Raw genomic sequence first — 24,930 nt, forward strand, 5'->3', positions numbered from 1 at the left:
GCGAAGCACTGTATGTTATGTCTCCCCTAACCGGGCTTAACTAAAAATAAGAAAAACTTGGACAACATGATCTTCCAACGAGAATCACGTTTCTTCTTTAGTATGATATAATATTATTTTTGGTGATATTGCTGTTGAATTAAATTTTATTGCTTAAGTGCGAAGAACATGATATTTAACAAACAGAATGTTAAAAAAACACCCGTTCAGACTAATATAAAATCTGAAAATTTTTAGATATTTTTCTTTCTATATTTTTCAAAATTTTTCAATTTTTATAAAGATATTTTGAGATTTTGTGTATTTTTGCCTTGTCACAAAGAAATTAATTTAAGTACTTGAATGAAAAATATATCTCTAATGAAATTAGAGGAATTAAGATTAAATGAAATGTAGCAAAATGTGCTTATAATTCAATATTCCGTACAGGGAAGTCATGTCATGTATACATATCAGATGTTTTATTATATGATGTCACAAGGGTAAAAAATGGCTATGATTTACTTCCTAAACTCAAAAACCTGTTACACGGCATATGCTTAAACTGCTTAGAAGTAGAATGGATAAGAACCATGTTTAATTTCGTTTAAAATTTTATAAGTAACATAGATCATAATTGTTTCTTATCATGGATATCAAAGTGCATTCCAACAGAAACAAAAGTAATGTATGCAAAAACACGAGTTCCAGAGCAGTAGAAAACTTTCACATTAAAAAAAAAAAAAAAAATAAGAAATGAGAGATCACTACAGAATCGTGCTTCAGTGCTTTATATGAAGTGGAGATTTCGTTCTGTTATGAAAGTTTTATTTGGATAAGCAACTGGAGAGTGCATGGATATCGAACAATGTGATACTTTTTAAATAATTTATTTATTTATTTGGATTGAAGTCAAGTTTCAATCTGTGTTTCAGAATTGCAGAGCTGTGTATGTATTTGAATTAAATATTGCAGATTCGTTGTATATCCTGAGACATACGTACATCCGAAATATAACTGAATATCTAAGTACGTTTGCTATAGATAACAATCTTTCTGTACTGAAGGTTTCTTTTTTTGAGTTTATATTTTATAATTTTATTTTAAAATATATTAATAAAATGCATCAATAATCACCTTTATCAATAATCTTTTTGTAAAAGAATGAATAAAAGATGTCCTGGAGAGAACTGATGTAAAAATAGCTACATATATCCGAAACTAATGTGATAATAGCAGTGAGCCGTCTCAATATGTTTTATGCACCTTTATGTAAATGCTATTTATTTTTTGGATTATTTTTAGGATATATTGTTTTATCGTCAACTGTGCACGGTCCATTTGTAAAGTCTTGAACTGGTCACGGTAACATTTGTAATGTTCCGCTTACTCGACATTATAATTTTGTTATGTACCTAATTCACAGTACCAATAATACGTATCATTCAAGCCCAATTGAATAATTTCTCCATATGCTAAATGAGATTGTAAGATATGACTGAAATACTTTATTAAATTCAATTTAATCGAAACCTTAATTAAGACCGAATATAGAGTAGTTTGCGTTGTTTTAGGGGTTGCCGGGCTCGTGCCTGTTGAATAACCATTTAAGAGATCCATTAATAAAATAATACTAAAGTAAAACAAATAAACGACTGATTAATTTAAGCTTATTAGTATCCATTTTTACTTAAATGTTTAGAGTTGATTATACTATTTTTCACAATGAAACATTGATTAAGTAATCATTTCATGAGAATGGATTGGGTATCCAATTTAACAATCTTTCTTTTCTTTTAACAATTATATACTAGGTCCACAAGTAGAACTACACATTTTTACACATCAGTCAGTTACAAAAAAAATATTAATCATTTATTAGAGAATAAAACTGTTTCCTCAGCCAGATAGGTGAAGGAGGCATTTTCTTAACATAGCAATACTATCATTTAGCCTTTAACCTCCTCTCTTTCGCCGTCCTCTCCTGTCCGCGAAAATTTCTTCCCAGCGGCTGTCTGTTTTTCGTAGCGTGTAATGTTGTTTTCTGTGTACATCATAACTTTCCATACATAACTTTCGTAGTGGATGAATGTCAATGAATAATAAGTAAAATTATAAGGAAATAAATCATAATGGAAAAATAATATCTCTGCTTATTTCTCACATCAGGATAATTTGATAACATCTGTTCCAGGCGGTCCACTCCTCCCATTTTGTTGTTAAATCTTTTACAATTATTGATTTTTTTACAGTTCTTTTCCGTGTTCCAACATGAATCATCGAGTTATTATGGATTGCACTCATCAAACGTACATCCTTCTTTGTCTTTCCAATTCCCAACCTCATTTTTTCTCATTTTCTGCTGAGTAGACGTTGAAGCCACCTCTCACTGTCTTGTATCTTATGTAAAATGGCGCGAATATTCATAAAACCCGTGAAAAATTCAATTAGAAATAGAATACCTGATTAGTACTGCCCTCTAGGAGGTATAAAAACAAAAAAAAATAAAAACTCAAACAAGTAAACATTTAGAAAGCGTTTTAAACGTTTTAAAGTTTTAAAATGTAGAAGAACGCTTATAGCGCGTTACGGCCACCGTGCGGAAGTTTCACTTGAACACGCTAGACGCGTTAGGGACGACGAAGAGGTTCAGTTATTGTGATTATATTAACTGAAAACCAAGAGAACCTGCAAAGTTAATTACTGTTAGTCAAAATTCCCTTCGTTAAGCGGATGAAAATGTAAACAGGAATAAGGTATACTGGGATCAGAAAAGGGAGACACCAAGATCTCTGCTTCTGAAGAATTCAGGAACATGCCTAGACTAGATCAACAACCTCGGTGAGCTTTTGGCGAAACCTGAGCTCAAATATTCGGAAAGACCGGATCTCGCGAACAGCACACATTGATGAGATGAACATGCTCATGGTTCTTAACCGCACACGTTGATAAATGTGAGATAGGCACAGTTCACAGCCCTGGAGAGCTAGATGCTAGATAAAGCCGCAGGATCCACCAGAAGAAACTTTTCTTCTCGAAAAAATAAACAGCTCGGCTGAAGAATTTTGTAAGTTCTTAAATTCATCCAAACAAGAATTCACAAAAGCATTTCCTTTGACAGTAACCACAGAGGATAATCTTAAAACGCACTGCATAATTTCACGCCACTTTAGCTCAGTTGCTGATGGACCGCTGAGAGAAGTGCACCCATCGGCATTCAGAAGGCATTTCCGTTGAGCCATACTTGCTAAAGATAAGCAAACGAGATCACCAAGAACTCAGAAAATAGTCTAACCCTGACGAAGAACAGTCAAAAAGTCTATTAATTTTCCGTTTCATTAAGTTTCCAACCACAAAACTAATGATTTGCATTATTTTCAAATCTTTTCCTACGATGGAAATTAAACGCAAAATTTTCCTTCGGAACGTCCGAAAATCCAGTAGTAAAACCTACCTAGAGGCATTTTCAGGTCTTACCCTCACGAAGAAAACTAAAAAAGCCGCGAGCACACGAATTACACGAAAGCAGACGAAAAGTGAGGAGCGCACGAAATCCTTCGCGCTATCACAAAAACAACCAGGATACCAGAATTCCAGAATTTCGCACCTTTTAAACACGATTAAAAGTACTATTCCGCCAAATCGGTCAGAACCAACCCTTTGCGCAAGCGCGTTCAGTAAGCCCGGAAGCCAAAAATAGACACAGCCAGCTTTAACACGTTGACTTTTCCGCGTAACCTAACATTAACCCTTGAGTTTTACAGAAGGAGAATTACGTACTTAGGCCCAAAGCAAGATAAAAAACAATAAAGCAAAGCTTGAGAACATTCTATTGCTTTTCCGTAATTTGAAAATTGTGCAGCAAAAACCTTGCCGGACCCCCTGATTTTACACACAAAAATTATTTCCTTACTTTCACAATTTCCAATTAAAATTTAACAAACAAAAAATAGCATTGAAGCACTGGTTTTTCAGATCAATAATTTAGTGAAATAAAAACTCCCTATTTAATCAAAGAAGAAAGATTCAAAATTGCACCAGAATAATTCTAGCTTCTAAATAATTACAATTACGTTAATTAATTCTCTTATCGATCAATTCAGACATTTTACTACATAACAATATTCATTCCATATGTTCGAAAGCATGAAAAGTATTATAGCCCCCGTTATTCGGATATGCGAATGTGTAACATTGGTCACAAGTGTTCGAGATACTGATAAAACCGTTCTACAGAAAGAAATGCAAAAGGATTAATTCCGGCGTGAGCCTCAAATAGAAATCTAAAGTGGTTAAGTCAGCTTCACCCCATCCTTCCCTGCCAACATAACTCTTTCATTTCTTCATCCAGCTGCATAAAATGCATTGCAATGAACACACTGATTTCGGATGTAGGAGTTGTTCTTTTTCATGACTCTTTTTTTTTTTTTTCGGACACCCTATACATTCATCGAATCTTGTAAGTACATGTTGAAAAATGAATAATTCTTTTAGCCTGAAGTGCAATTAAAAACACATTTGAAACTTAAATAGTTAATGAAATAATAAAAAAATTACACAATATACCAGTAATTGTATTTTCAATGTAGCTTTTCAGTATATAAATGGAAAGCACGTTTCATTTAAGGCAGTCTTCAAATTTTGGTTTTCATGCTCTTATTAATCGTGAGTTAAGGATTACAAAATCGTTTAGTATCCATATTCAGATTATGGTACATTCCATCCCACTTGTATATAAAGCCTCACTGACCGTACCTTTCCATTTAGTAATCGCATAATAGTGTAGAGAGACGAGTTATACATCTGTGGTTACAACAAGGACTGGAAGCCGCACACAGAGAGTGTTATAGTCATTTCGTATAAGATGGTTGTGTTCCATCATCAGTATGGAATTCATTAACGTCCTATATAAGATAAATGTTTATTTTCTGTTTATTAATTTTCTGTCATTAATTTTAAAATTTCTTATCTCTTTGAACTAATTTGTATTTTGACTCTATTGTATCATATTGTTCATTACGCCTGTGAATTGGACCAGATTTCGTAGGAAGAATGGTTCCCATCTTTACATTTTAGAAAGTAACTGAAGCTGATTTCGTTTAATTTGACTTCTTTCATCTAAAGCCTTATGCTTAGGAATTAATTAGCATATAGATTTGTAAAAGTATAGATTATTTTGGAAAAGTACTTGCCATGAAATACCAAATTTCCTCTACTGATAAACAAAAATTATCTAGAGAACTTGAAGAATTATTTCTTTAATAATTTATAGTTGAAAAGGGAAACACAATTTTTCATAAATACCGAATGATATTATGGCTTTAGTATATCTTTTATGATCAGCCTTATTTAATAATGATAATATGGTGTTAATTATACTAATATGATGCAATAATTGAATTTTCAATTCAAAATTTTTTTTATATTTTAATTTTATTAATCTGTCATTGTAAATCAATTTCTTCGGTTCCGTTTAAATATTTATTTACATTTATTAAAAGTACTCTTTTTTTCTTGCAAGATATCCTGAAATTATATAAATATCATTATATGTAAATATTAATGACGTATAAAATTAAAAAAATCGGCAATTAAAACTACGGTACTGAATACATTAATACATTGTCAGTCGAACTCAGATCATTTCAGAGTACTGAAATTGATTGAAATGGGCACGGTTCTAAGGAATATATCGGAAATGTAAGAAAATTCCATTAGCAAAGATGCTAGAACAAATATTATGCACAAAAAGGGTTCTTGTTAGTAAAATCCGCTTTATCCTTTTTATTTTACAAAAACTAACTACACTTAAAAACTGGTTTATTAGAATTAGATTAGTTGGTGCTACAGCAAATAGAATAAATTGTTCACTATAAAAGAATATATAATCTCTTATTACCTATTCATTCGTCACATGTGTAGTGTTAAATTGCTACTGCACCAATGTTCTGTTTCTATACTTTGCCGTAAAAATCATGGGCAACAATGCAGTGTTACTACTTCCTCTTAGGGAGGAAACTAATGCAGAAACAGACAGGTGAAACCGCAACTAACTAAAAAAAGCAACTGAGAAACTAAACTCTTAAGAGTTTAGTTTCTCAGTTGCTTTTTTAGTTAGCAAACTCTAAACTAATTACCAAACTTTCAGTGATCGTATAGGTAAAACGGTAATGCATTGCGTTGCGAAAATGCATCCGGGACCGCGCCGTGAGAGGATCGAATAAACAACATGTAAAATCAATATACATATAAGAAAACACATAACATATATAAAGAACACATAAGTTATAGGTTTCCAGATTAACTATCAGTTTATTCAAATTCCTCACAATAAAGATTAAATCTTATCCGAATCCGAGAGTCAAACTTCTTATTTTTGTTAGTTACAATTTTCTTATTTTAGACATAGGAAATACATTAATTTGTCATTTTCTTTTGTTACATTTTAAATTCATGATTTGCAAATCTATTACATGACTCTTTTAATTTAACGGATACCCGATCTATAATTTTTAAGAGGCTAAGGAAAACATATTATTTGCAATTCACATCTGTTCTAAGGAAGATTACACATACAACTTAAATTATTACATTCTTATTCATATATAACCCTTAAGGTTTGTCTCGGTAATTTAGAAGGGGAAAAAGGAAGCAATTCATTTTCAGTAGACTGAATTTAAGATTCAATTTTAGGTAAAGTTCTAATTTCCAAACGTTCTAAGGAGAATTGATAAGGCACTTATCTGTGATTTTGACGACTTGAAACGCACCCGGAAGGGAATTGGGCTGGCCTTGCATTCTGGGAGAAAATTCAAAGGAATTTAAGTCCCACCATAATTTCTGGAAATTCAATCCGTAAGGGGAACACAGGAGTCTAAGGAGTCTCACGCTTTTCGGTGTCACTGGCCGCAGGTCGCACAGCCTTGCAGAAAACAAGCCCTCGAACCAGCACCCAAGCAGAATCTTCAAGCTCGCAGTCAGGATGTCGAGTATCAAATCTCACGTTGGCCGGGGTGGAACTTGGCCAATAATTTTGGAAATTAATACTCTCTGGATCATTTTTTTTTCTTTTCGACAGCAAGGCGACGGCCGGATAGTGTCCGCCGTGATCCGCCTGACTCACCACTTATTCATCCACAAAAACTTAACAAATCCTTTAGCCTTGGAAGTCCGGCAAAAAAGTCTTAATCCTGAAAGTCTTAAATCCTTCAACAAACTCGTCCAAAGTCGGGCAAAAAGTAACGTCCAAAAGTAAGTTCAGCAAGCAAGTACGTCTCTCCAAGTCTCGCACGAAAAAGTGTCACACGAAAAAAGTGATTCAAACTCGAATTTTCTTCCTCTCCTCCACAAACGCGGGCTTCCACTATGGCTTCAATTATCGCCCCCTTAATTTTGGCAAAATTTGCGTTTTCAACCCCTGAATACGGAAATAAGGGTGATCGCGCATGCGCGCCCTTCTTCACTTAGCCAACAACCGGACCCTCAATCGCCAAAAACCTGAATGACTTACATTGAAAGTCTAGTAGCAACCTCTGACCTTTCTATCACGTACTTCCTGTCTTAAGGTCAACTACACAATGAAATTCCTTCTAGAACATTCTAAAGGGCAAAGCGCGCGAAATCATGACTTAGCAAAAATTGCTTCCCTTTCCCTGCTTCTTTTCACAATGAATCAAAGCTTGTACAAAAATTGCAAATAAAAGAAAAATAAATAATATTCTTTTAAACTAAATAATATTCCCAGAAGCATCTGTTTTTCCCCAAAATTAAAGCATTAAAATAAATAATTCAGAATCAAATAAAATTAAGATTTCCATAAATCAGAAAATCATTCACCTAGTTTTTAAAACGCTATCAGACAAATTCTCTACACAACAGTAAGACTAGATTTAGCTAGACTTATAATCCTTAAACCAATTGGACTAACGGGTGCAGTTATTTTGATAATTGCACACGGTTTACTTCCTCTGGGCTCACCAGCGGCCGAGCGGTAAAGATGTTGAACACTGGTAGCTCGGTCCGAGGTTCGAATCCCGCCAACGGGCTTGCTGCATGGGCGTTTTCGTGGTTTTCCCCATGTGTAACGTTTATACGAGCCAGGTTCCCTTAGAAAGTCCTCCACGAAGGCATTCCTTCTCTTAGGGCAGATATCCTTGAGGCTTTGCCATAATTTCACAAAACAACCTAAACCTTATCTTACTCTGCTCTCTTGCTTTTACTTTATAGGGTATTTGTCCCGCTTTCCTAGGGTGCATTCGTGGTGTAGTGGTTCTGCCGCATTCAAGAGGTCCGTGGTTCGATTTCCGGTGAGGGCGGTTGCTAATTTTGAATCTCTCCGGCGTTTCCAATTAACCTAATGTCTCTACAACTTAATTTACTCAAAATATCGCTTCCGGAATATTATATTATTTAAATGGTTAATTTCAGCTTTTCCTAGTCTTACACTATGATAATTCTTATTCTTAGCGATTAACATTTCAGACCCCAAACAATTAATACTTGAGGTGTAACTTTTATTATATCTAGTCTCATTAATTGAACACACATGTCTTTAGTAATAATCTTTTTCGCTTCTATTTTATCTCCATTATTTTACATCAACATATTTATTAACATTCCATATAACCTTTCAGAATTACAAGTCTCTGAATCCCAATCAGAAAATTTCAAACAATGGTTAAATATTATAACTATTTATCGAAATGATAAGAGTAAAGATATTAATGCGACTATACTCAAAATGTATCAATTTAAGCAGATGTAGAAACAATAGGGAGTAGAAAAATCGAATTTTGTAAAGTTGAAAACCATTGAGTTTCAAGCTAAGGTAGCTACTCCTAAGTTAATAAACAGGTATTAAAATTATCTCTTTTTGCATCAAATTTGTTTCCTGCAACCTATTTCTTTTATTTAAACACGGTTTCATAAATAGAGTAAGATATTAATTCAGAAGTCAAACAACAAAAATCAGCGTTATATTTACAAAATTTTCACAGGACTAGTTTCGATGGTTTTACCGAACCATCATCTTCAGCTGCAAAACCCCAAATGAACAAGATAGGAAATAATGATTAGATAAGATAAGAAAGCCTGGACAAGAATAAGCAAGTGGCGCCATCTGTTGGCGAAACCAGAACTAAAACATAATTTCTCTAAAAGCCGAAGGCAAATTTGGATTGGAATTAGGATCGTTAACTAGAACAGGAAGATTTTTATGAATGTGAAATGCCTCTAGAAAATCCAGTTCTCCAATGGAAGATGTTTTTTGAATAATTTTGGCAGCAGAAAAATTGAAAGTGTGATTTTCGGACCAACAATGTTGAGCAACAGAAGACTTCTGTGTTTCCTTTTTTCTAACATATGCCTCATGTTCTTTGATGCGAAATTTTAAGGCTCTCTTAGTTTGGCCAATGTAAATTAAACCACACTGGCAAGGAATCCTATAAATACCCCAGGAATTCATATCCGGAATGGGGTCCTTGAGTATAGAAGTTGGAATTTTATTGATGGGAGAATAAACAACCCGAAAGTTAAATTTCTGCAAAATATGTGCAACTTTATAGCTAATTGATGGAAAGAAGGGAATGACAACAGAATTTTTATAATCTCCTAAAATAAGAGTGTGGCTTTTAGTGTGTTGAGATGAAAATTTTTTAACTGCTTGATTAATAATGTTGGGTGAAAAGCCCCTGTCAATAGCTATTGCTTTTAAATAATTTAGTTCTTCATCAAGGGCTAGTTTGGAGGAGCAAACTTGAAGAGCACGGAAAACATAGGAATAAAATGAAGCTAACTTTTGTTTAGTCGGATGACATGATTTAAAGTGTGGTGGAAGGCAAACCGATGAAGGTTTACGGTAAACTGTAGTACTGAAGTTGGATGTGTTACGTGTGACCAGAATGTCGAGAAACGGAAGAGAATTGCAAGTCTCAAGTTCAAAAGTGAACTGAATAGCAGGATCAATAGAATTCATTGTTGGAAGAACTTTATTTAAATCATCTTTAATAACATTTACACCATAAAAATTTCAATAGAGTTTGTAAAAAAGGTTAAAAACATTTCTCCTAGTAATTTACTCATGGTTTCTTTTGATGTAAAATCATTATTCACCAATGTCCCAGTGGAGGGTGCATTAAGATGTCTAGAATCCAGACTTCGCGAATTTCATTTCTCTTGCATCGAAATTGATGAGCTAATTTCTCTCACTCAACTCTGTTTGAACCAAACACATTTTGTTTTCCAAAATAAATATTACAAGCAAACTGAGGGATTAGCCATGGGAAGCCCCCTCAGTCCCATCCTGGCTGATATCTACATGCATTATTATGAATCAAAATTGTTTGAAACTTTAAACTTCCCGGCATGGTTCCGCTACGTAGACGATACTTTTACCCTGTTTGAAGGTAATAAAGATGATTTAAATAAAGTTCTTCCAACAATGAATTCTATTGATCCTGCTATTCAGTTCACTTTTGAACTTGAGACTTGCAATTCTCTTCCGTTTCTCGACATTCTGGTCACACGTAACACATCCAACTTCAGTACTACAGTTTACCGTAAACCTTCATCGGTTTGCCTTCCACCACACTTTAAATCATGTCATCCGACTAAACAAAAGTTAGCTTCATTTTATTCCTATGTTTTCCGTGCTCTTCAAGTTTGCTCCTCCAAACTAGCCCTTGATGAAGAACTAAATTATTTAAAAGCAATAGCTATTGACAGGGGCTTTTCACCCAACATTATTAATCAAGCAGTTAAAAAATTTTCATCTCAACACACTAAAAGCCACACTCTTATTTTAGGAGATTATAAAAATTCTGTTGTCATTCCCTTCTTTCCATCAATTAGCTATAAAGTTGCACATATTTTGCAGAAATTTAACTTTCGGGTTGTTTATTCTCCCATCAATAAAATTCCAACTTCTATACTCAAGGACCCCATTCCGGATATGAATTCCTGGGGTATTTATAGGATTCCTTGCCAGTGTGGTTTAATTTACATTGGCCAAACTAAGAGAGCCTTAAAATTTCGCATCAAAGAACATGAGGCATATGTTAGAAAAAAGGAAACACAGAAGTCTTCTGTTGCTCAACATTGTTGGTCCGAAAATCACACTTTCAATTTTTCTGCTGCCAAAATTATTCAAAAAACATCTTCCATTGGAGAACTGGATTTTCTAGAGGCATTTCACATTCATAAAAATCTTCCTGTTCTAGTTAACGATCCTAATTCCAATCCAAATTTGCCTTCGGCTTTTAGAGAAATTATGTTTTAGTTCTGGTTTCGCCAACAGATGGCGCCACTTGCTTATTCTTGTCCAGGCTTTCTTATCTTATCTAATCATTATTTCCTATCTTGTTCATTTGGGGTTTTGCAGCTGAAGATGATGGTTCGGTAAAACCATCGAAACTAGTCCTGTGAAAATTTTGTAAATATAACGCTGATTTTTGTTGTTTGACTTCTGAATTAGAGTAAGATATCTTAAGAAGCTAGTTATATGCAGTTTTTTTATTAAGTCGGGAAGAGAAAAACCACATTATAGCTTAAATGCTTTAAACTCTTGAAAGAGGGTATATTCTTGGAACTTAGAATAAAAATGCTATAGAGTAGCTAACAATCAAGACTGGATTTGAATTTCTGCATTAATCTAAATTGAATAATACATAAAACTGTGTACAGAAGTTACATTTAAAATCTTTAAAATAAATCTTTTCTACAACGTAGCGAAGGAAACTCTGCGTCCGTTTTCTTCCTGTTCGAATTCTAGTCTCTTCGCAACTGCCCAACATTCATGGTGGGATGTGGAGGAAGTTCCGCCCTTTCAGCCAGAAACCAGAAAATGTCTCTCTGATCCTTTTTAAGGTTAGCACAATGTTTTCATCAGGGCAAAAATTTATGTTCGATCGTTGAAAACAAAAATTCTAAACATGGTGAAACTAAGGCAGGGGAGTCCCTCTTGTTGTCCCTATATTTCTTGAGAAAGGAACGCTACAATGCAAGAATTCACCTCGATTAGCTGTCGACGTGGGTGGAATCACATTTAGCATTTTTAATGCGTGTTAATAAAAAAGTAAATCATATAACCGTTAATTAGCTTTTTGAATCAGCTGATCATGTTGAATAATAAGATATATAAACAATTCTCATGGAAGTTATTTTTTAAATGTAGCCCAGTGAAGAGAATCTTTATTTTGAACAATTTTAGCAATTTTAAATTTATTTTCAGTTATGATCACATAGTATGGGTACATTTCCCAGATTCTTAAAGAAGACATATAATCAATAAATAATAAATTAATTGTTAAAACTGAATGGACATTTTATTTTAATTAATTACATAATGCCAACTTTTTAAGAATACGATATATAGTTTGTAAGGGCAAGGTAAACAAGTGTTATCTTTATAAGAGAAGATACCTTCGTTGATAGATTTCTTACGACTGAACTTCATTGCGTTATGACAAAACACTCGGGGACTATTTGAGGATTATACTGGGTTAAGGGAAGTCTTATATATGTTGAAGAATTTCTAAGGGACAAATGAATGGATAAACGGACTATGGCAAAGCAGGAAAGGATTATCTCTAGGGGCAGAAGGATTTAATATAAAAGACTGTTTCGTATTCAGGTTGCACATGGGAAAAAATATGAGAATTTCCATGCAATATTTTCGTCAACATTAAATCCCAGGTCGAAAGTGTGCGACAGTCTTACTGTACAGCGGTCTTTTTCATTCGATCGCTGACAGGGAACGAAGGCAACAGAAATGGTCGTTGAGCAATTACTCTACTTCAACGGAGAATATTAATATTAATTAGCTAACAAATATTTCACGTTTTTATTCAGAGGTTAAGTAGTAGGTTAGTTGTTTAAAAAATTACTTTATTTATCGTTTTATAAAATAATTCTAGAATGCATTAATTGATAATATTATAATATAATGCAGGGATGTCAAAAATTAGCTATAGAGAATACAGGATAAAACATTCATAATTCATGAGAGCATTTGAAAGTGTTAAATATCAATATATGAGATTTTTCAAAATTGCGGATTATTTAGTCTTAAGCTGATTTCAGAAAAATGTAACATTGCATCCATGCATTTCATGATACGATCTCATTTAGACTGTACCAATGACATGTTTATAACTTTCTCTTTCTCAAGCAACTAGGCTAGTTCTAACAGCATTTTGCTGAAATCAGTGTGGATTTGAAATTAAAAGGAAATTAAATTACATCAGCAACTTCAGTCAACAATTAAGGTAGATTTTTTTTCAAAAAATGTATTTAATCAAGTACTTCTGTTTAAAAAATAAAATAGAAGAATGTAAGTGTATTCATTTTAGAAAGCATCTTTCAAGTTTCATTTTGCAATTATGATTTCAAGACTTATATTTTTAAAAGTCTGCTTTAGTATTCATTCTACTGAGAATACTAAAGCAGATGAGCAAGTAAAGCATTACTAATTTGATTTACTTAGTCAGCAGGTTTATACGTGGCCCGTTAGCTCAGTTGGCTAGAGCGTCGTGCTAATAACGCGAAGGTCGTGGGTTCAATCCCCCCACGGGCCAGTTAGCACTTTTAATTTCTTGTGTTCATTTTAGGATATTTTTAGGTAATAAATCCGTTATTCTCTTTTTTAAAGCGAAGTCATAGAACATTATAAGTGTTTTAGAAATTACTTTGGGGTTGAAGAACACTCATTAAATAATTTTTAATTCATAGCTTTGCATAATTTTTTTCACTATCTATGCTTTATATTTATTTACGTGTTTCTAATAATTTAAGTAGTGTTTTGAAACTGCAATAAGTTGTATTTTTCCTTGAATAATTAGACCAGGTTTTCAGGGAATCATAATTATTTTATGACATTTGCGTGAATTCAAGCTATTTATTTTACAAAGTTTTCCCTTTAGAAAGAAGAAAAAAATTATGCTCTGTGAATTACCTTCCGCTTCCTTGGTTCTTTAATTCAGTAATCGTTTCATGTTCTGTTTGCTTCCACTTGATTATTTTCCGTAATTTGGATTGCCATCATTTACTTTTTCCCCTTCGTAGAATTTACTAATTTTTTTAGTTTGTTTCATACAGTTTTTTTACATCTTAATCTCAGTTAAATCTCTTTCTTTGGCACAACCTTTTTTTATTTCAGTTGCGTAATTTAATTTTTTCTTCTATTCCGGTAACCTTTTGATTTTTTTAATGTAAGATGTGCAATTGATAGTTGCCCTTTCAAATGACTTGCAAATGGAGATTCTTTTCATTTTTTTTTTCGGCGCGATATAGAAATAGTGAATTACGATTTTCATTATCGACCAGGAAGAATATATACATTTAACTGAACAAGGATTCGATTAAAGGAATCTTTTTAGCATATTTGCTTACTAATCTTAAACCTAAGTAAATTTATTGCAAAAAATATACTCCCTCGTTTTCAGAGAAGTCAGTAGGAACTCATTACAGACTGTTACTTCAGAACGGGCTCTTTAAGGCTATTTCCCTTCCTTCATAGCCAAAATAACGACTGCTGCAGGAAAAAAGTCAAATTCTCTAATTTGCAAAAATTTCATATTTCTATCTGTATAGTTATGATGACACGCGTTAAGATAGAAGATGAGGGAAGGGGAGCTATGGAATTAATTGATTGTCTTAAATAATTATAACTATAACTATAGTCGAAGAGTTCTCTTACCTTATCCTCTGCTAACAAGTTCCATCACTTTCGGCGAAGGACTATGAAAGCTCATAAGAAGAAATATTAAGATATATAAATATATTTGTGTGCACAATGATATAACTGATAAGTTAACCGGAATAAAGACCGTGAGGTGGACCACTCAAAGATAAGAAATTATTGCGTGCGATCCCTCACAGGTCGCAGCGTTCGAGCTGTTACGAGGTTATGGTTATGGTTACGCGCCACTGACAAGGCTTTCGACTTAAGGTAAAACCGAACGGAATGATGCCTGATCAGTGGAAAAATCAACAAGCAACCACCACAACAAGTCAATGGCTAAAAGACCAAGTGCCATCAATTGCTCTTAATCAGGAATGTCACAGAAAATATTTTACGAAAATGATTGCAGGACATCTTGCATAAGATGCTACTAATGACAATAAGCAAAACGTCAGTGTATAATATTATAGAACAATAATAGTGCATTTAGTACATGAATACATAATTTAATGGTATTCCATAGTATATTACCTTAATATTCTGAGATAAATGTATGATACACGAAGATACATAAATACATAATTTAATGGTATTCCATAGTATATTGCCTTAATATTATGAGATAGAACTATGATAAAGTACGAATAGTACTATAAGTTAAATACGATTAAATGTGAAGTGTGATACATTAAATTTATGTTGTTTGACATAAGAACTGTAGTAATGCAAAGCGTTTTATAACACATAAATAGTTATTTAAGAATGAGTCAAACAAAATACGATAATACATTGCGTTAGGTGATTACATTAATTGTTTTAAAACAGTGCCCCACTTACTCTACACATACCTTACAAACATTACAGCAAATAAAGCGTTACATGAAATCATTCAATGAAACAGTTATACTATATGTAAAAATGACAGAAATGATAATAATTTTAAAATATAAATGATGCAGAAATTCAATAACAATATGCAAAGTATTACAACAATTAAATCAATACTTGAGGTGCTTGTGATATAAATTTAAAAAAATAATAAATAAATAAATGATAATCAAAGTAAATTTCTAGTAACTCGATGCAAATATTGCAAAGTAGTAAAAAAAGGGGGGAAAAGGGATGCGCATTTAATTTTGGAAAAAAGAGATTAAAACTCATACTTGAAAATATAAATAAAGAAACTGCAAACTAAAAAAAATAATTAAATTAAAAAAACCCTCAGTAAGAAGCATTGCTTTTAATTAAAGAATACAGAATTTGCTACTAGGTGTGAGAAGAAAGTCTCTCACATTGCAGAATCAATGTTCATTCAGTTACGGCTCCTCTTGGCATTTACAAGAATCATAATTTTACGGCCAATGTCTCGATATTTTAGTGATCCGCAATGTGTGGGACATCAAATCTCCTCGATTTCAGGGAGATTTGTTGCTGCTCTGATATCATTTCGACTATAACATAACTGAGGCCTGGAAGCACAACATGAAAATTAAGAGAGCGTGATTAATTTAGTCTGCAGACTGTTTTAGACAAGGAGATAACTCAGAATGCTCATAAACTGCCTACTAGAGAGTCTCTTGCCGTTAGCAAAATCCTCACAAGATGAGGACAATAACGTACTATAATTGTTTCTATGCCTTAAATGCTGTTATATACTTTGATGGAATTTCTCATAGATTTATATTAAGTGTATTTTAGTTCTAATGCAGTAAGTAATACACAACAAAAGTAACCAACACCAGGTACCTCATGAAGTTGCGTCACCAGTATAGCATACCGCCATATTGATCCCAACCATGTTAATTAAGCGAAGTACACCAAAGCATTTTGTATGATGCACTGTACATCTATAGCACACTTTTTTTCATTTTGTTTTTTTACAAATAAAACATTTTTAATTCTAAGCATTGAATTCTGTGCTTATCCCACGTGGTATTTCAACCACCTTCTTAGCATGCATTCGTGGTGTAGTGGTCAGCACACTCAGTGCGTATTAGAGAGGTTCGTGTTTCGAGTCCCGCCGAGGGCATTGTTCATTTTTCATATACTCTTCCTTCGAAAGAACCTAATGATTCTACAATCCTGATTCCCATTCGCGAGCTGAAAAATGGTTTGAAGTTTCAAAGTATGACAAAAGGATAAAAACCACGCTTTGCTATTGCAAAAATGAATTAGCACTAAAATTCTGATCAGAACTGTGCATGCGCTCTTGCAATTTATGGTCGTGGGAAAACAGTACAATTGTTTCTCAATAGCCGCTGATAATACGTTTCAGATCGTACCATGATCATCTAAAGCCTCGAATAATTATGAATCTGTATTAAAGAATCGAAATATTCTATCTTTTATATAGAATTAATAAAAATAAAAAATGAAAGAAATAAGTAATTTAACATTAAGTTCTAATACATGTGTGGCTAAATCAAGCGCTGAAAGTGTTGCAAGTTAATTAATAATGTAAAATAAAAATTAAAAGAATAATAAAATAAAAAGTTTATTCAAGTAAAAGTCATATTTAGCTTCAGCAAAGTAGAACAAAAACAAAATTCGTTCAAAATCATCCAATCAGTGCGTAAAATTGCTATAAGTGAATTAAAAAAATGTGGTAAAAATCAAATTAAACGAATTAGGATATAAAAAGGAAGAAACAGAAACAAAAGTCCATATTAAAACCTGTAAAGAGTTATTATTTTACAATGAATAAGATTTACTAGAAACGGCTCAAGGCGGTAATTTTAAAATAACAAATGAAATATAATTTTATGTTCATATATTTTCGTTTGCTCAATGTTTTTATTTGCTCATGAAGGAACTTTTCCTTGGACAAAAATTTATTCCACCAAAGTAGTCAACATACCAGCGAAAACTGAATTATGTTGTTTTGCATTAAATGTCAAAAGATGAATTCTGATTTTCGAGAGAATATAAAATTATTGCTGATTCTATGTAATGTAGCGTAGCAGATTTATAACGAAATATAAATTCCAAAGAGGAATAAAAACATTTAAATGTTTTGCACTAGTATTCGTGCAAGTCAAACTAGTGTAGCAAAATGCATTAAAATGAATTATAAAGTACTTGTTCTTCTGTGGGAAAAAGCGAAATAAATTATTTCATCTGTTATTTTTCTGCTAGGGTTATAGCTTCCATTCATTTTCATTTCTAGAAAAAAAAAAGAGTTAGCGTTAATAATTTTTAAATACTTTGCACTGAGCTAATTTTAGACCCATTCAGTTGTTGTTTTTTTCGTTTCTTAATTTCCGAGTAGGAATTTCATAATGACAAGTTGCTTCGTCATGCCTTTATTATGCTTTATTTTTTCTTTATTTTCTTATTTCTCTTGTTATTTATACGTTTTCTTGGAAAAAAAAAAGAGAAAAAAAACATGTTTTATGTACTGCAGTAAACATCGAAAAGAACGGTCTCTTAAGAAAATTAATTCAAGGAAAACATTATGCCGAATAGAGAATACATTCATGCATTTGTTAAGGTCTGTGCATAAAAGATGTCGTTAAGCAAAACATTGCATTATTTTAATTAAAGGCTTTTCTCATTAAAAAGTAATTAAATTTATTTTAAAAAAATAGTTCTATGCAAAAATGTTTTCCTTTTAAATCCTTACTACAAGGCAGCATTTCATAAGGATTAAAATTTATAGTAGATTTGTTTTAATTTGTTTTGAGAACATATTCTTACACCGAAGAATGTTCTGTGCCGTGAACAAACACGTGGACAGAAATTTCGGGTATTCTCTAAATCCAAAAATTTGAAATCAGTTCTGAAGTATGGATAATGCAGGTGAGGCATTATTTTGTTTACGCATTTTGCTTTAGCAAGAGTTATAGAGGTGCATTAAATGTCATACCTCAAAGAAATATAAAATCTTACACAGGAAAAAAAAAAAAAAAAAACGCTCAATACCAAAACACTAACGGGAAGTTACGCTGCATACCATGAAAAAAAAAACTATCTTTAGATATAGACAGAAATAATATAAATTCACCAAATTTATTCTGTTTAGCTTTAGAAACTGGAAAATTGATGCAGCATGCACCGACTCACTGGCCTAATCAACGACGAACAGGGTTGCATTTAGTATGTAACTGCTTTTCCCTTAGTATTTAGGATTTAGGATTTAGGAACGGGGAAGACGGGCACCACGCCTTTACCATTTGGTTAATTGGTTTAGCGCCGTCTCCCCACTACGTGATCCCAGCCGTTTATTGATATTAGCAAACAGATACATAATTTGAAATGAATACAAAATTTGCAATGATACACAGTTTGGAAGGTTAAAAAAAAAAAAAAAATCTGAAATTTTTCAGATTTTAAATTACGTCCAAAGGGGCATTTTTTTAACGTTTTGAGTGTTACCTTTATTTATTAAATATCATGTTCTTTGCACTTAAACCATAAAATTCAGTTCAAGAGCAATATCGCAAAATAATGTTAAATTAAGCATATCTTTAGAATTTCCGATATACACAGTCTCGCGAGCTGGAGATAAAAGTATTTTTTTTCTATATAACGTTGCCATTTCTCGCTTTTAAAGCATTCAGTTTGTAAATCAAAAATTCGTTAAAGTTTTACAAAATATAAAATCTATAATAAAACAAATTCCAAATTTGGGATTTCAGATGCCCATATTCGCAGTAGGAATTGGTCATTCAAAATTCGATGGCTCTATGTAGCATTGTTTTATCACAATGCGAGAAATAGACAATCATTTATGCAGATTTTTCATTATATAATTTCTTCAAATATAATGCAGGACTCTAACATTTTGTGGCAACAGTTTGAAAAGTGAACCGACGTTTATGAGTCCGACGCAAAATGCCAAAACGAAAGCAATAGTCCTTCGGGACTGAAATCCCTTTGGACTAAAAAATGCATATGAACAGTAGGAGAGTACGGAACAAACAAACAAGTCATCTGTAAAAATACTAGGCTCAAATATGCAATAGTTAAACAAAAACATATACAAAGACAGAAAGTTGCATACAAAATAAAGAAGAATTTGCGGAAAAAGCTATACTTGCTGACTGAAACTATCCATATTGACAACAATAACTATAGTACCGACAGAACTATATTACTGACGGAATGCGATATTTGCAGATCGACTAGAATTATTTACTGATAATGCTATACTTGCTGACTTAAGAATGAAACTAGCTAACATGAGACAAGAAACAATGATATTGAAATTGTGTACTAAATAAAAAGTAGACAGATTCTTACAACATGAGACAGATTTCAATGTAATTAGATTAACATGATGCCATCAAATAAACATTTACAATTTCTGTTATAGTACAAAGGCTCACTATACATTACAATAGAACATATCAACATAATTTACTAATAATACTATACTGAATGAAGATACTTGTAAGCATGATACAATGATTAAGATAATGATTGTCTTATAGACAATCAACTTAATAAGAAAAAGCATACTATCGATAGAAGAGTACAGTACAATCAAACCAACGTGAGAACTATGTAAAGGCATAGCTTAAATATATATATATATATATATATAAATAGATAAATAAAAATAAAAATAAAAATTTCTAACAAACCTGAAAAGGTGATAGATGGAGTTCGATACACACAAACTAACGTGATGCAGTCAAACTTATATTTCATTTGTTATTAACAGTCTAGATACAAAAAGCAGATAGTACATGGTTAATATATTTCCTGAAAACCATTTAGATTAAACTTGACATAGGTCAAGCCCAATGCTGGAGACTTTCTCCATTACGCAATTTAGTTTGCGGATCAGGTGTCTTTGCTTAACTAAGAGTTTGCAAAATGCCTGACGATTTTGCGTAGGAAATCGTATGTGTAGGCCTTCTGTCAGGGGACAATTGGCTAAATAGTGCTCCGGATAGCCGAGTTCACCACAACTGCAGACATTGGTATCACTTATGCCAAAGCGTGCGAAGAATTCAGGAAAAGGTCCATGCCCCGAAATGATTCATTTCCCAACGGAAGTTATTGAACATTATAACGGATACAATTTGTGATTAAATTGTTTTGGCCGTGATCAGTAAGTAGATGCTTCAAGCAATAAATGTTTTTCAATAGTACAGCTTCAAGACTCACATGGAGTTTCTAATTCCTAAGAATATGATATCAGTATGCAAAAATCAATGTGCAAGTTTTAAAAAGACTGCAATCGAAATATGTTTCTTAGATTCTTGTATATGTTGTGCCCTTAAAGTCTATTTTAAACGGTTTATTCTTTTCACTGCAGAGCATAAAGCGTTTTTATTAATTGATGTAAAAATACCGCTTACAGAAACAGCAAAAAAATCTTTTTGACATCTTAATTCCCTTACTGATTGCAAAATAAGTAGTACACCCTATACGCTAAAATTCAAAGCTATTTTTCACATGCAAAGAATTTTTCCTTTTCGAAGACGAGAAACCCTTTGGTTTCCCTCGAAATGCATAGATATGTGAATTAACACCAATACCAATACAACATTAAACTTTACCTTAATTTTAATTTTTCATTAGCGTTCGCTCTTCCTTACCATAGCTTACTCTGCCATAGCTATTTGAAACGTACTCTAAAGTATCAAATTAGCATCCCATTTGTAAACGCTACATGAAAGCTCATAATGAAAACATATTTATGTTTAGAGTGATACACAATCACATGAAAATACCAATCTTTACATGTGTTTCGGAAGGAAAAGAGATTACGTGATGAAATCCACATTTGTTCTTATCCATTTGAAACACATGATACATTTCTTTCAAATGTTTTTCGTTAAGGAAGCTTGGCAATGCTTTTAAGAGATTTCATCATACATATGGCCTTATAACTAAAACCACCTTACATTAATCCTATCCAGCCTATGTGAAAGCTCTTGAGAAACTTGCCGTTCCTCTCAATCTCATCCAACAATTTCATGCTGTATAAAAAAGGGACTTATTTGAGAAAAAGCTTTGTTGTCAAATGCACCTATAAGCACTGTTGAGACATTGCTACGAATAAATGCTTTGGAGAAGACAGCGTTTCATACTGAAGAACACAGCCTAATTAATTTTTATAGATATTTTACATTTTATTTTATAAGCTTTTATTTAAGCACAGTTAAAATAAGATGCTTTCTTTGGGATTTTGCCGTAATTTTTCATCCTGCCGTTCAAGGTCTTATAACACCGAATTTATATTATATATATATATATATATGAAACATGAATATTCATTTGAAGTTTTCAGTTCTTATTTACTTAGAAAGCTAGTACTTTTTAAATTTCTGTATCGTCCCTTTTCGTTCATCTGATGCCTCACTTTTGATTTAATTCTCCTCCTTGTGCCCTTCTAGAAATAAGTGAAATTTATTTTTATTTGATAAATAGTTACATAAAAATTCACAGGAATGCTGCATTTTATTCCACACATGTCTAGTGCAATCCAATTGTGACCAATAAAATCTGCAGTATTATGTCTATGAAAAATCAAGCAACTTTCAAAGGAAAAGTTAATTTTGTGCGTTCTTTCAGAATAAAATATTGTAGTTACATACAAATTTATTCTACATGTGGGAAATATTACCTAATATGATTATTATAATTCTTGAATAGATGCATGGTTAAAATATCTGTGCATTGAAATGGTTTTCTTTACTATGCAAGTTTAATGTTTATTTGAAAACTTATAGGTAGCCAAAATTTTCATGTGTATTTTTATTTGCAGTTTGAACTAATAACGCGTACCTACTTTTTCTAATGCTTTGATGCTTTGGTTGCATATTCTGGTTTACAGCGGGAATTAATTCCGCTCTTACCAGAGCTTATCACAGAATCCCCTGAGGGGCCTCACACATTAAGGCTCGTCAAATTAGTGCACCATAAAGGTGTGTACCTTAACATAAAATACAGATAAAATAAAAAAATAATATTGAGACGCATTTGTCTCTGAAATCTCACTGGCGGGTGAGGATGCGACGACAGAAGACTAGCATTGTCCCGTCAGGGGTGTGGCGGCAGTTCTGTGCTTTCTGCTGAGCTACTTACAGTTTTTAAGACCAAAATTTGCAATAAAATTATTACGAAGGTTACACATGTTGATCTTGTCCTTGCGTGTGTGCGCTATCTAAGAGAAAAGCTGCAAATGGCTTATTATTCCTATCTTCTTCACGTCTTTCGTGAACGAAAATATCTACAAAGACGATGGACGGATTCTGCGTAGCTTTATCATAAAGTTTAGCATTTATTCAGTGCAGAAAATCAGAAATAATTTCCACTTTCAGGTCAGAATGAGGGATTTTTGTTTCTAACGTAGTATGGAGCTCCGTTGAGTATCCTGAGAATCTTGTTTTGAAATTTTTATAGGGAATAGATGTCACTTTCGTTGGCACTTGCCCAGGTAGGCCATGCGTATGTAAGAATAGGCCGGATGACTGAAGCGTAAATTTGCCTTTTACGATTTAGTGACAGGAGCTGATCCTTTAGAAGGGGATATAATCTCAAGGCTACTCCCCGGCCTTACTGCGCATTCCTTTGATGTGAGAATACCAAGTGAATGAGCGATATAATGTGACTCCAAGATATACTGCTTGGGTGACCTTTGGACCTTGATGTCCGAAGAGAGTGATGCTATTGGTGATATTGTCTTTGGTACGGAATCTTCTTATAAGTAAGACTTGTGATTTCTTTGGATGAACGCGGGTCTTCCATTTAGCGCACTAGTCCTAGATAACCTAAGTTTTCTTAGTTTCCTTTAAAACGTCCTCCACAAAATCATTCCCTTCCCTTGGCAATTAGCCGTCGTGTGATTTGTGTTAAATAGCTACTGCACCAATGTTCTGTTACAACCTCCTCTTAGGGAGGAAGCTAATGCAGAAACAGATCGGTGAAACCGCAAATAACTAAAAAGCAACTGAGAAATTCTTAAGAGTTTGTTAATTACCAAACTTTTAGTGATCGTATAAGTGAATTTTTAATGCATTGCGTTGTGAAAATTCATCCGGGACTGCGCCGTGAGAGGATCGAATAAACAACATGTAAAATCAATAAATATATAAGAAAAACACATAAAAGATATAAAGAAAACATAAGTAATAGGTTTCCAGATTAACTACCAGTTTATTCAAATTCCTCACAATTAAAATTAAATCTTATATTAATCAGAGAGTCAAATTTCTTATTCAGGTTACCGTTTCAATATACTTATTTTAGACACAGGGGAATTCTTCAATTTGTCATTTACTTTTGTTACATTTAAATTCATGATTTGTAAATCTATTACATGACGCTTTTAATTTAACGGGTATCCGTTCTATAATTACTAAGAGGTTAAAGAAAACATATTATTTGCAATTCACATATGTTCTAAGGAAGATTACACAAACAACTTAAATTATTACATCCTAATTCATATAAAGACCTTAAGGTTTGTCTCGGTCAATTAAGAAGGGGAAAGGGAAACAATTGAAAGCCTGAGAATTGATTTAAGATTCGACGTTGTTTTTACATTTCAAGGAAGTTGTTGAAACCTTACTTAAAGTTCAAACACAAAAAAATAGAACTTATCTTGTGGTGTACATCTTGAAGTGGAGGACTCGTATCCTAATAAGAGTTGACGTCGGCGGAGATTATCCATGGTTGCAAATGGAAGTTTCAGAGGACATCGTCCTGTCCTGGCACTATTGGCGAAACACACACGGCAGGTAATTTGTTTTCATAACGACGAAGCAATTTTCACTCTGGAAAACAAAAACAGGAGCACTGATGCCCGGCACGGCTGTCCGCTTGGTCTTGAACGTCTTAAGTCACTCGCCCGGTTCAATTTCGCCTTTTAACCAGAACGCGGCAGGGGAGCATGTTTACAGCTCCCGGCCGAAAACGTCTCTCTAGGCAATTACAGCTCACCTTCTCTCGCTCATCCCAAGAGCAAGCTCGAAGTTACAATCTTAGCCCAAAAGTAAGCAAGTCCACCCAGTAAGTGATTCCAAGAGTAAGAAGAGTAAGTGACTCACTGACTGACTGACTCACTGACTGACTGACTCACTGACTGACTCACTCACTGACTGACTCACTCACTGACTGACTCACTCACTCACTCACTCACTCACTCACTCACTGACTCACTCACTCACTCACTCACTCACTCACTCACTGACTCACTCACTCACTCACTCACTGACTGACTGACTCACTCACTCACTCACTGACTGACTGACTCACTCACTCACTCACTGACTGACTGACTGACTGACTCACTCACTCACTCACTGACTGACTGACTG

The 24,930-nt window shown here is 33.3% G+C and overlaps 1 protein-coding gene and 1 non-coding gene across 2 annotated transcripts in view; both read left to right on the forward strand.

The window, feature by feature from the left end:
• Nucleotides 1-24,930, forward strand: part of Ccn (cellular communication network factor protein Ccn) — a 409,680-nt gene that overhangs the window by 178,977 nt on the left and 205,773 nt on the right. The window lies entirely within an intron of this gene.
• TRNAI-AAU (transfer RNA isoleucine (anticodon AAU)) lies at nt 13,477-13,550 on the forward strand. Its single transcript has one exon. It is a non-coding gene; the product is annotated as a tRNA-Ile (tRNA).

Source organism: Stegodyphus dumicola, chromosome 2 (genome assembly GCF_044657685.1).
Source record: "Stegodyphus dumicola isolate Sdum_Otavi_A_Nest chromosome 2, ASM4465768v1".
NCBI classification, from domain to species: Eukaryota; Metazoa; Arthropoda; class Arachnida; order Araneae; family Eresidae; genus Stegodyphus; species Stegodyphus dumicola.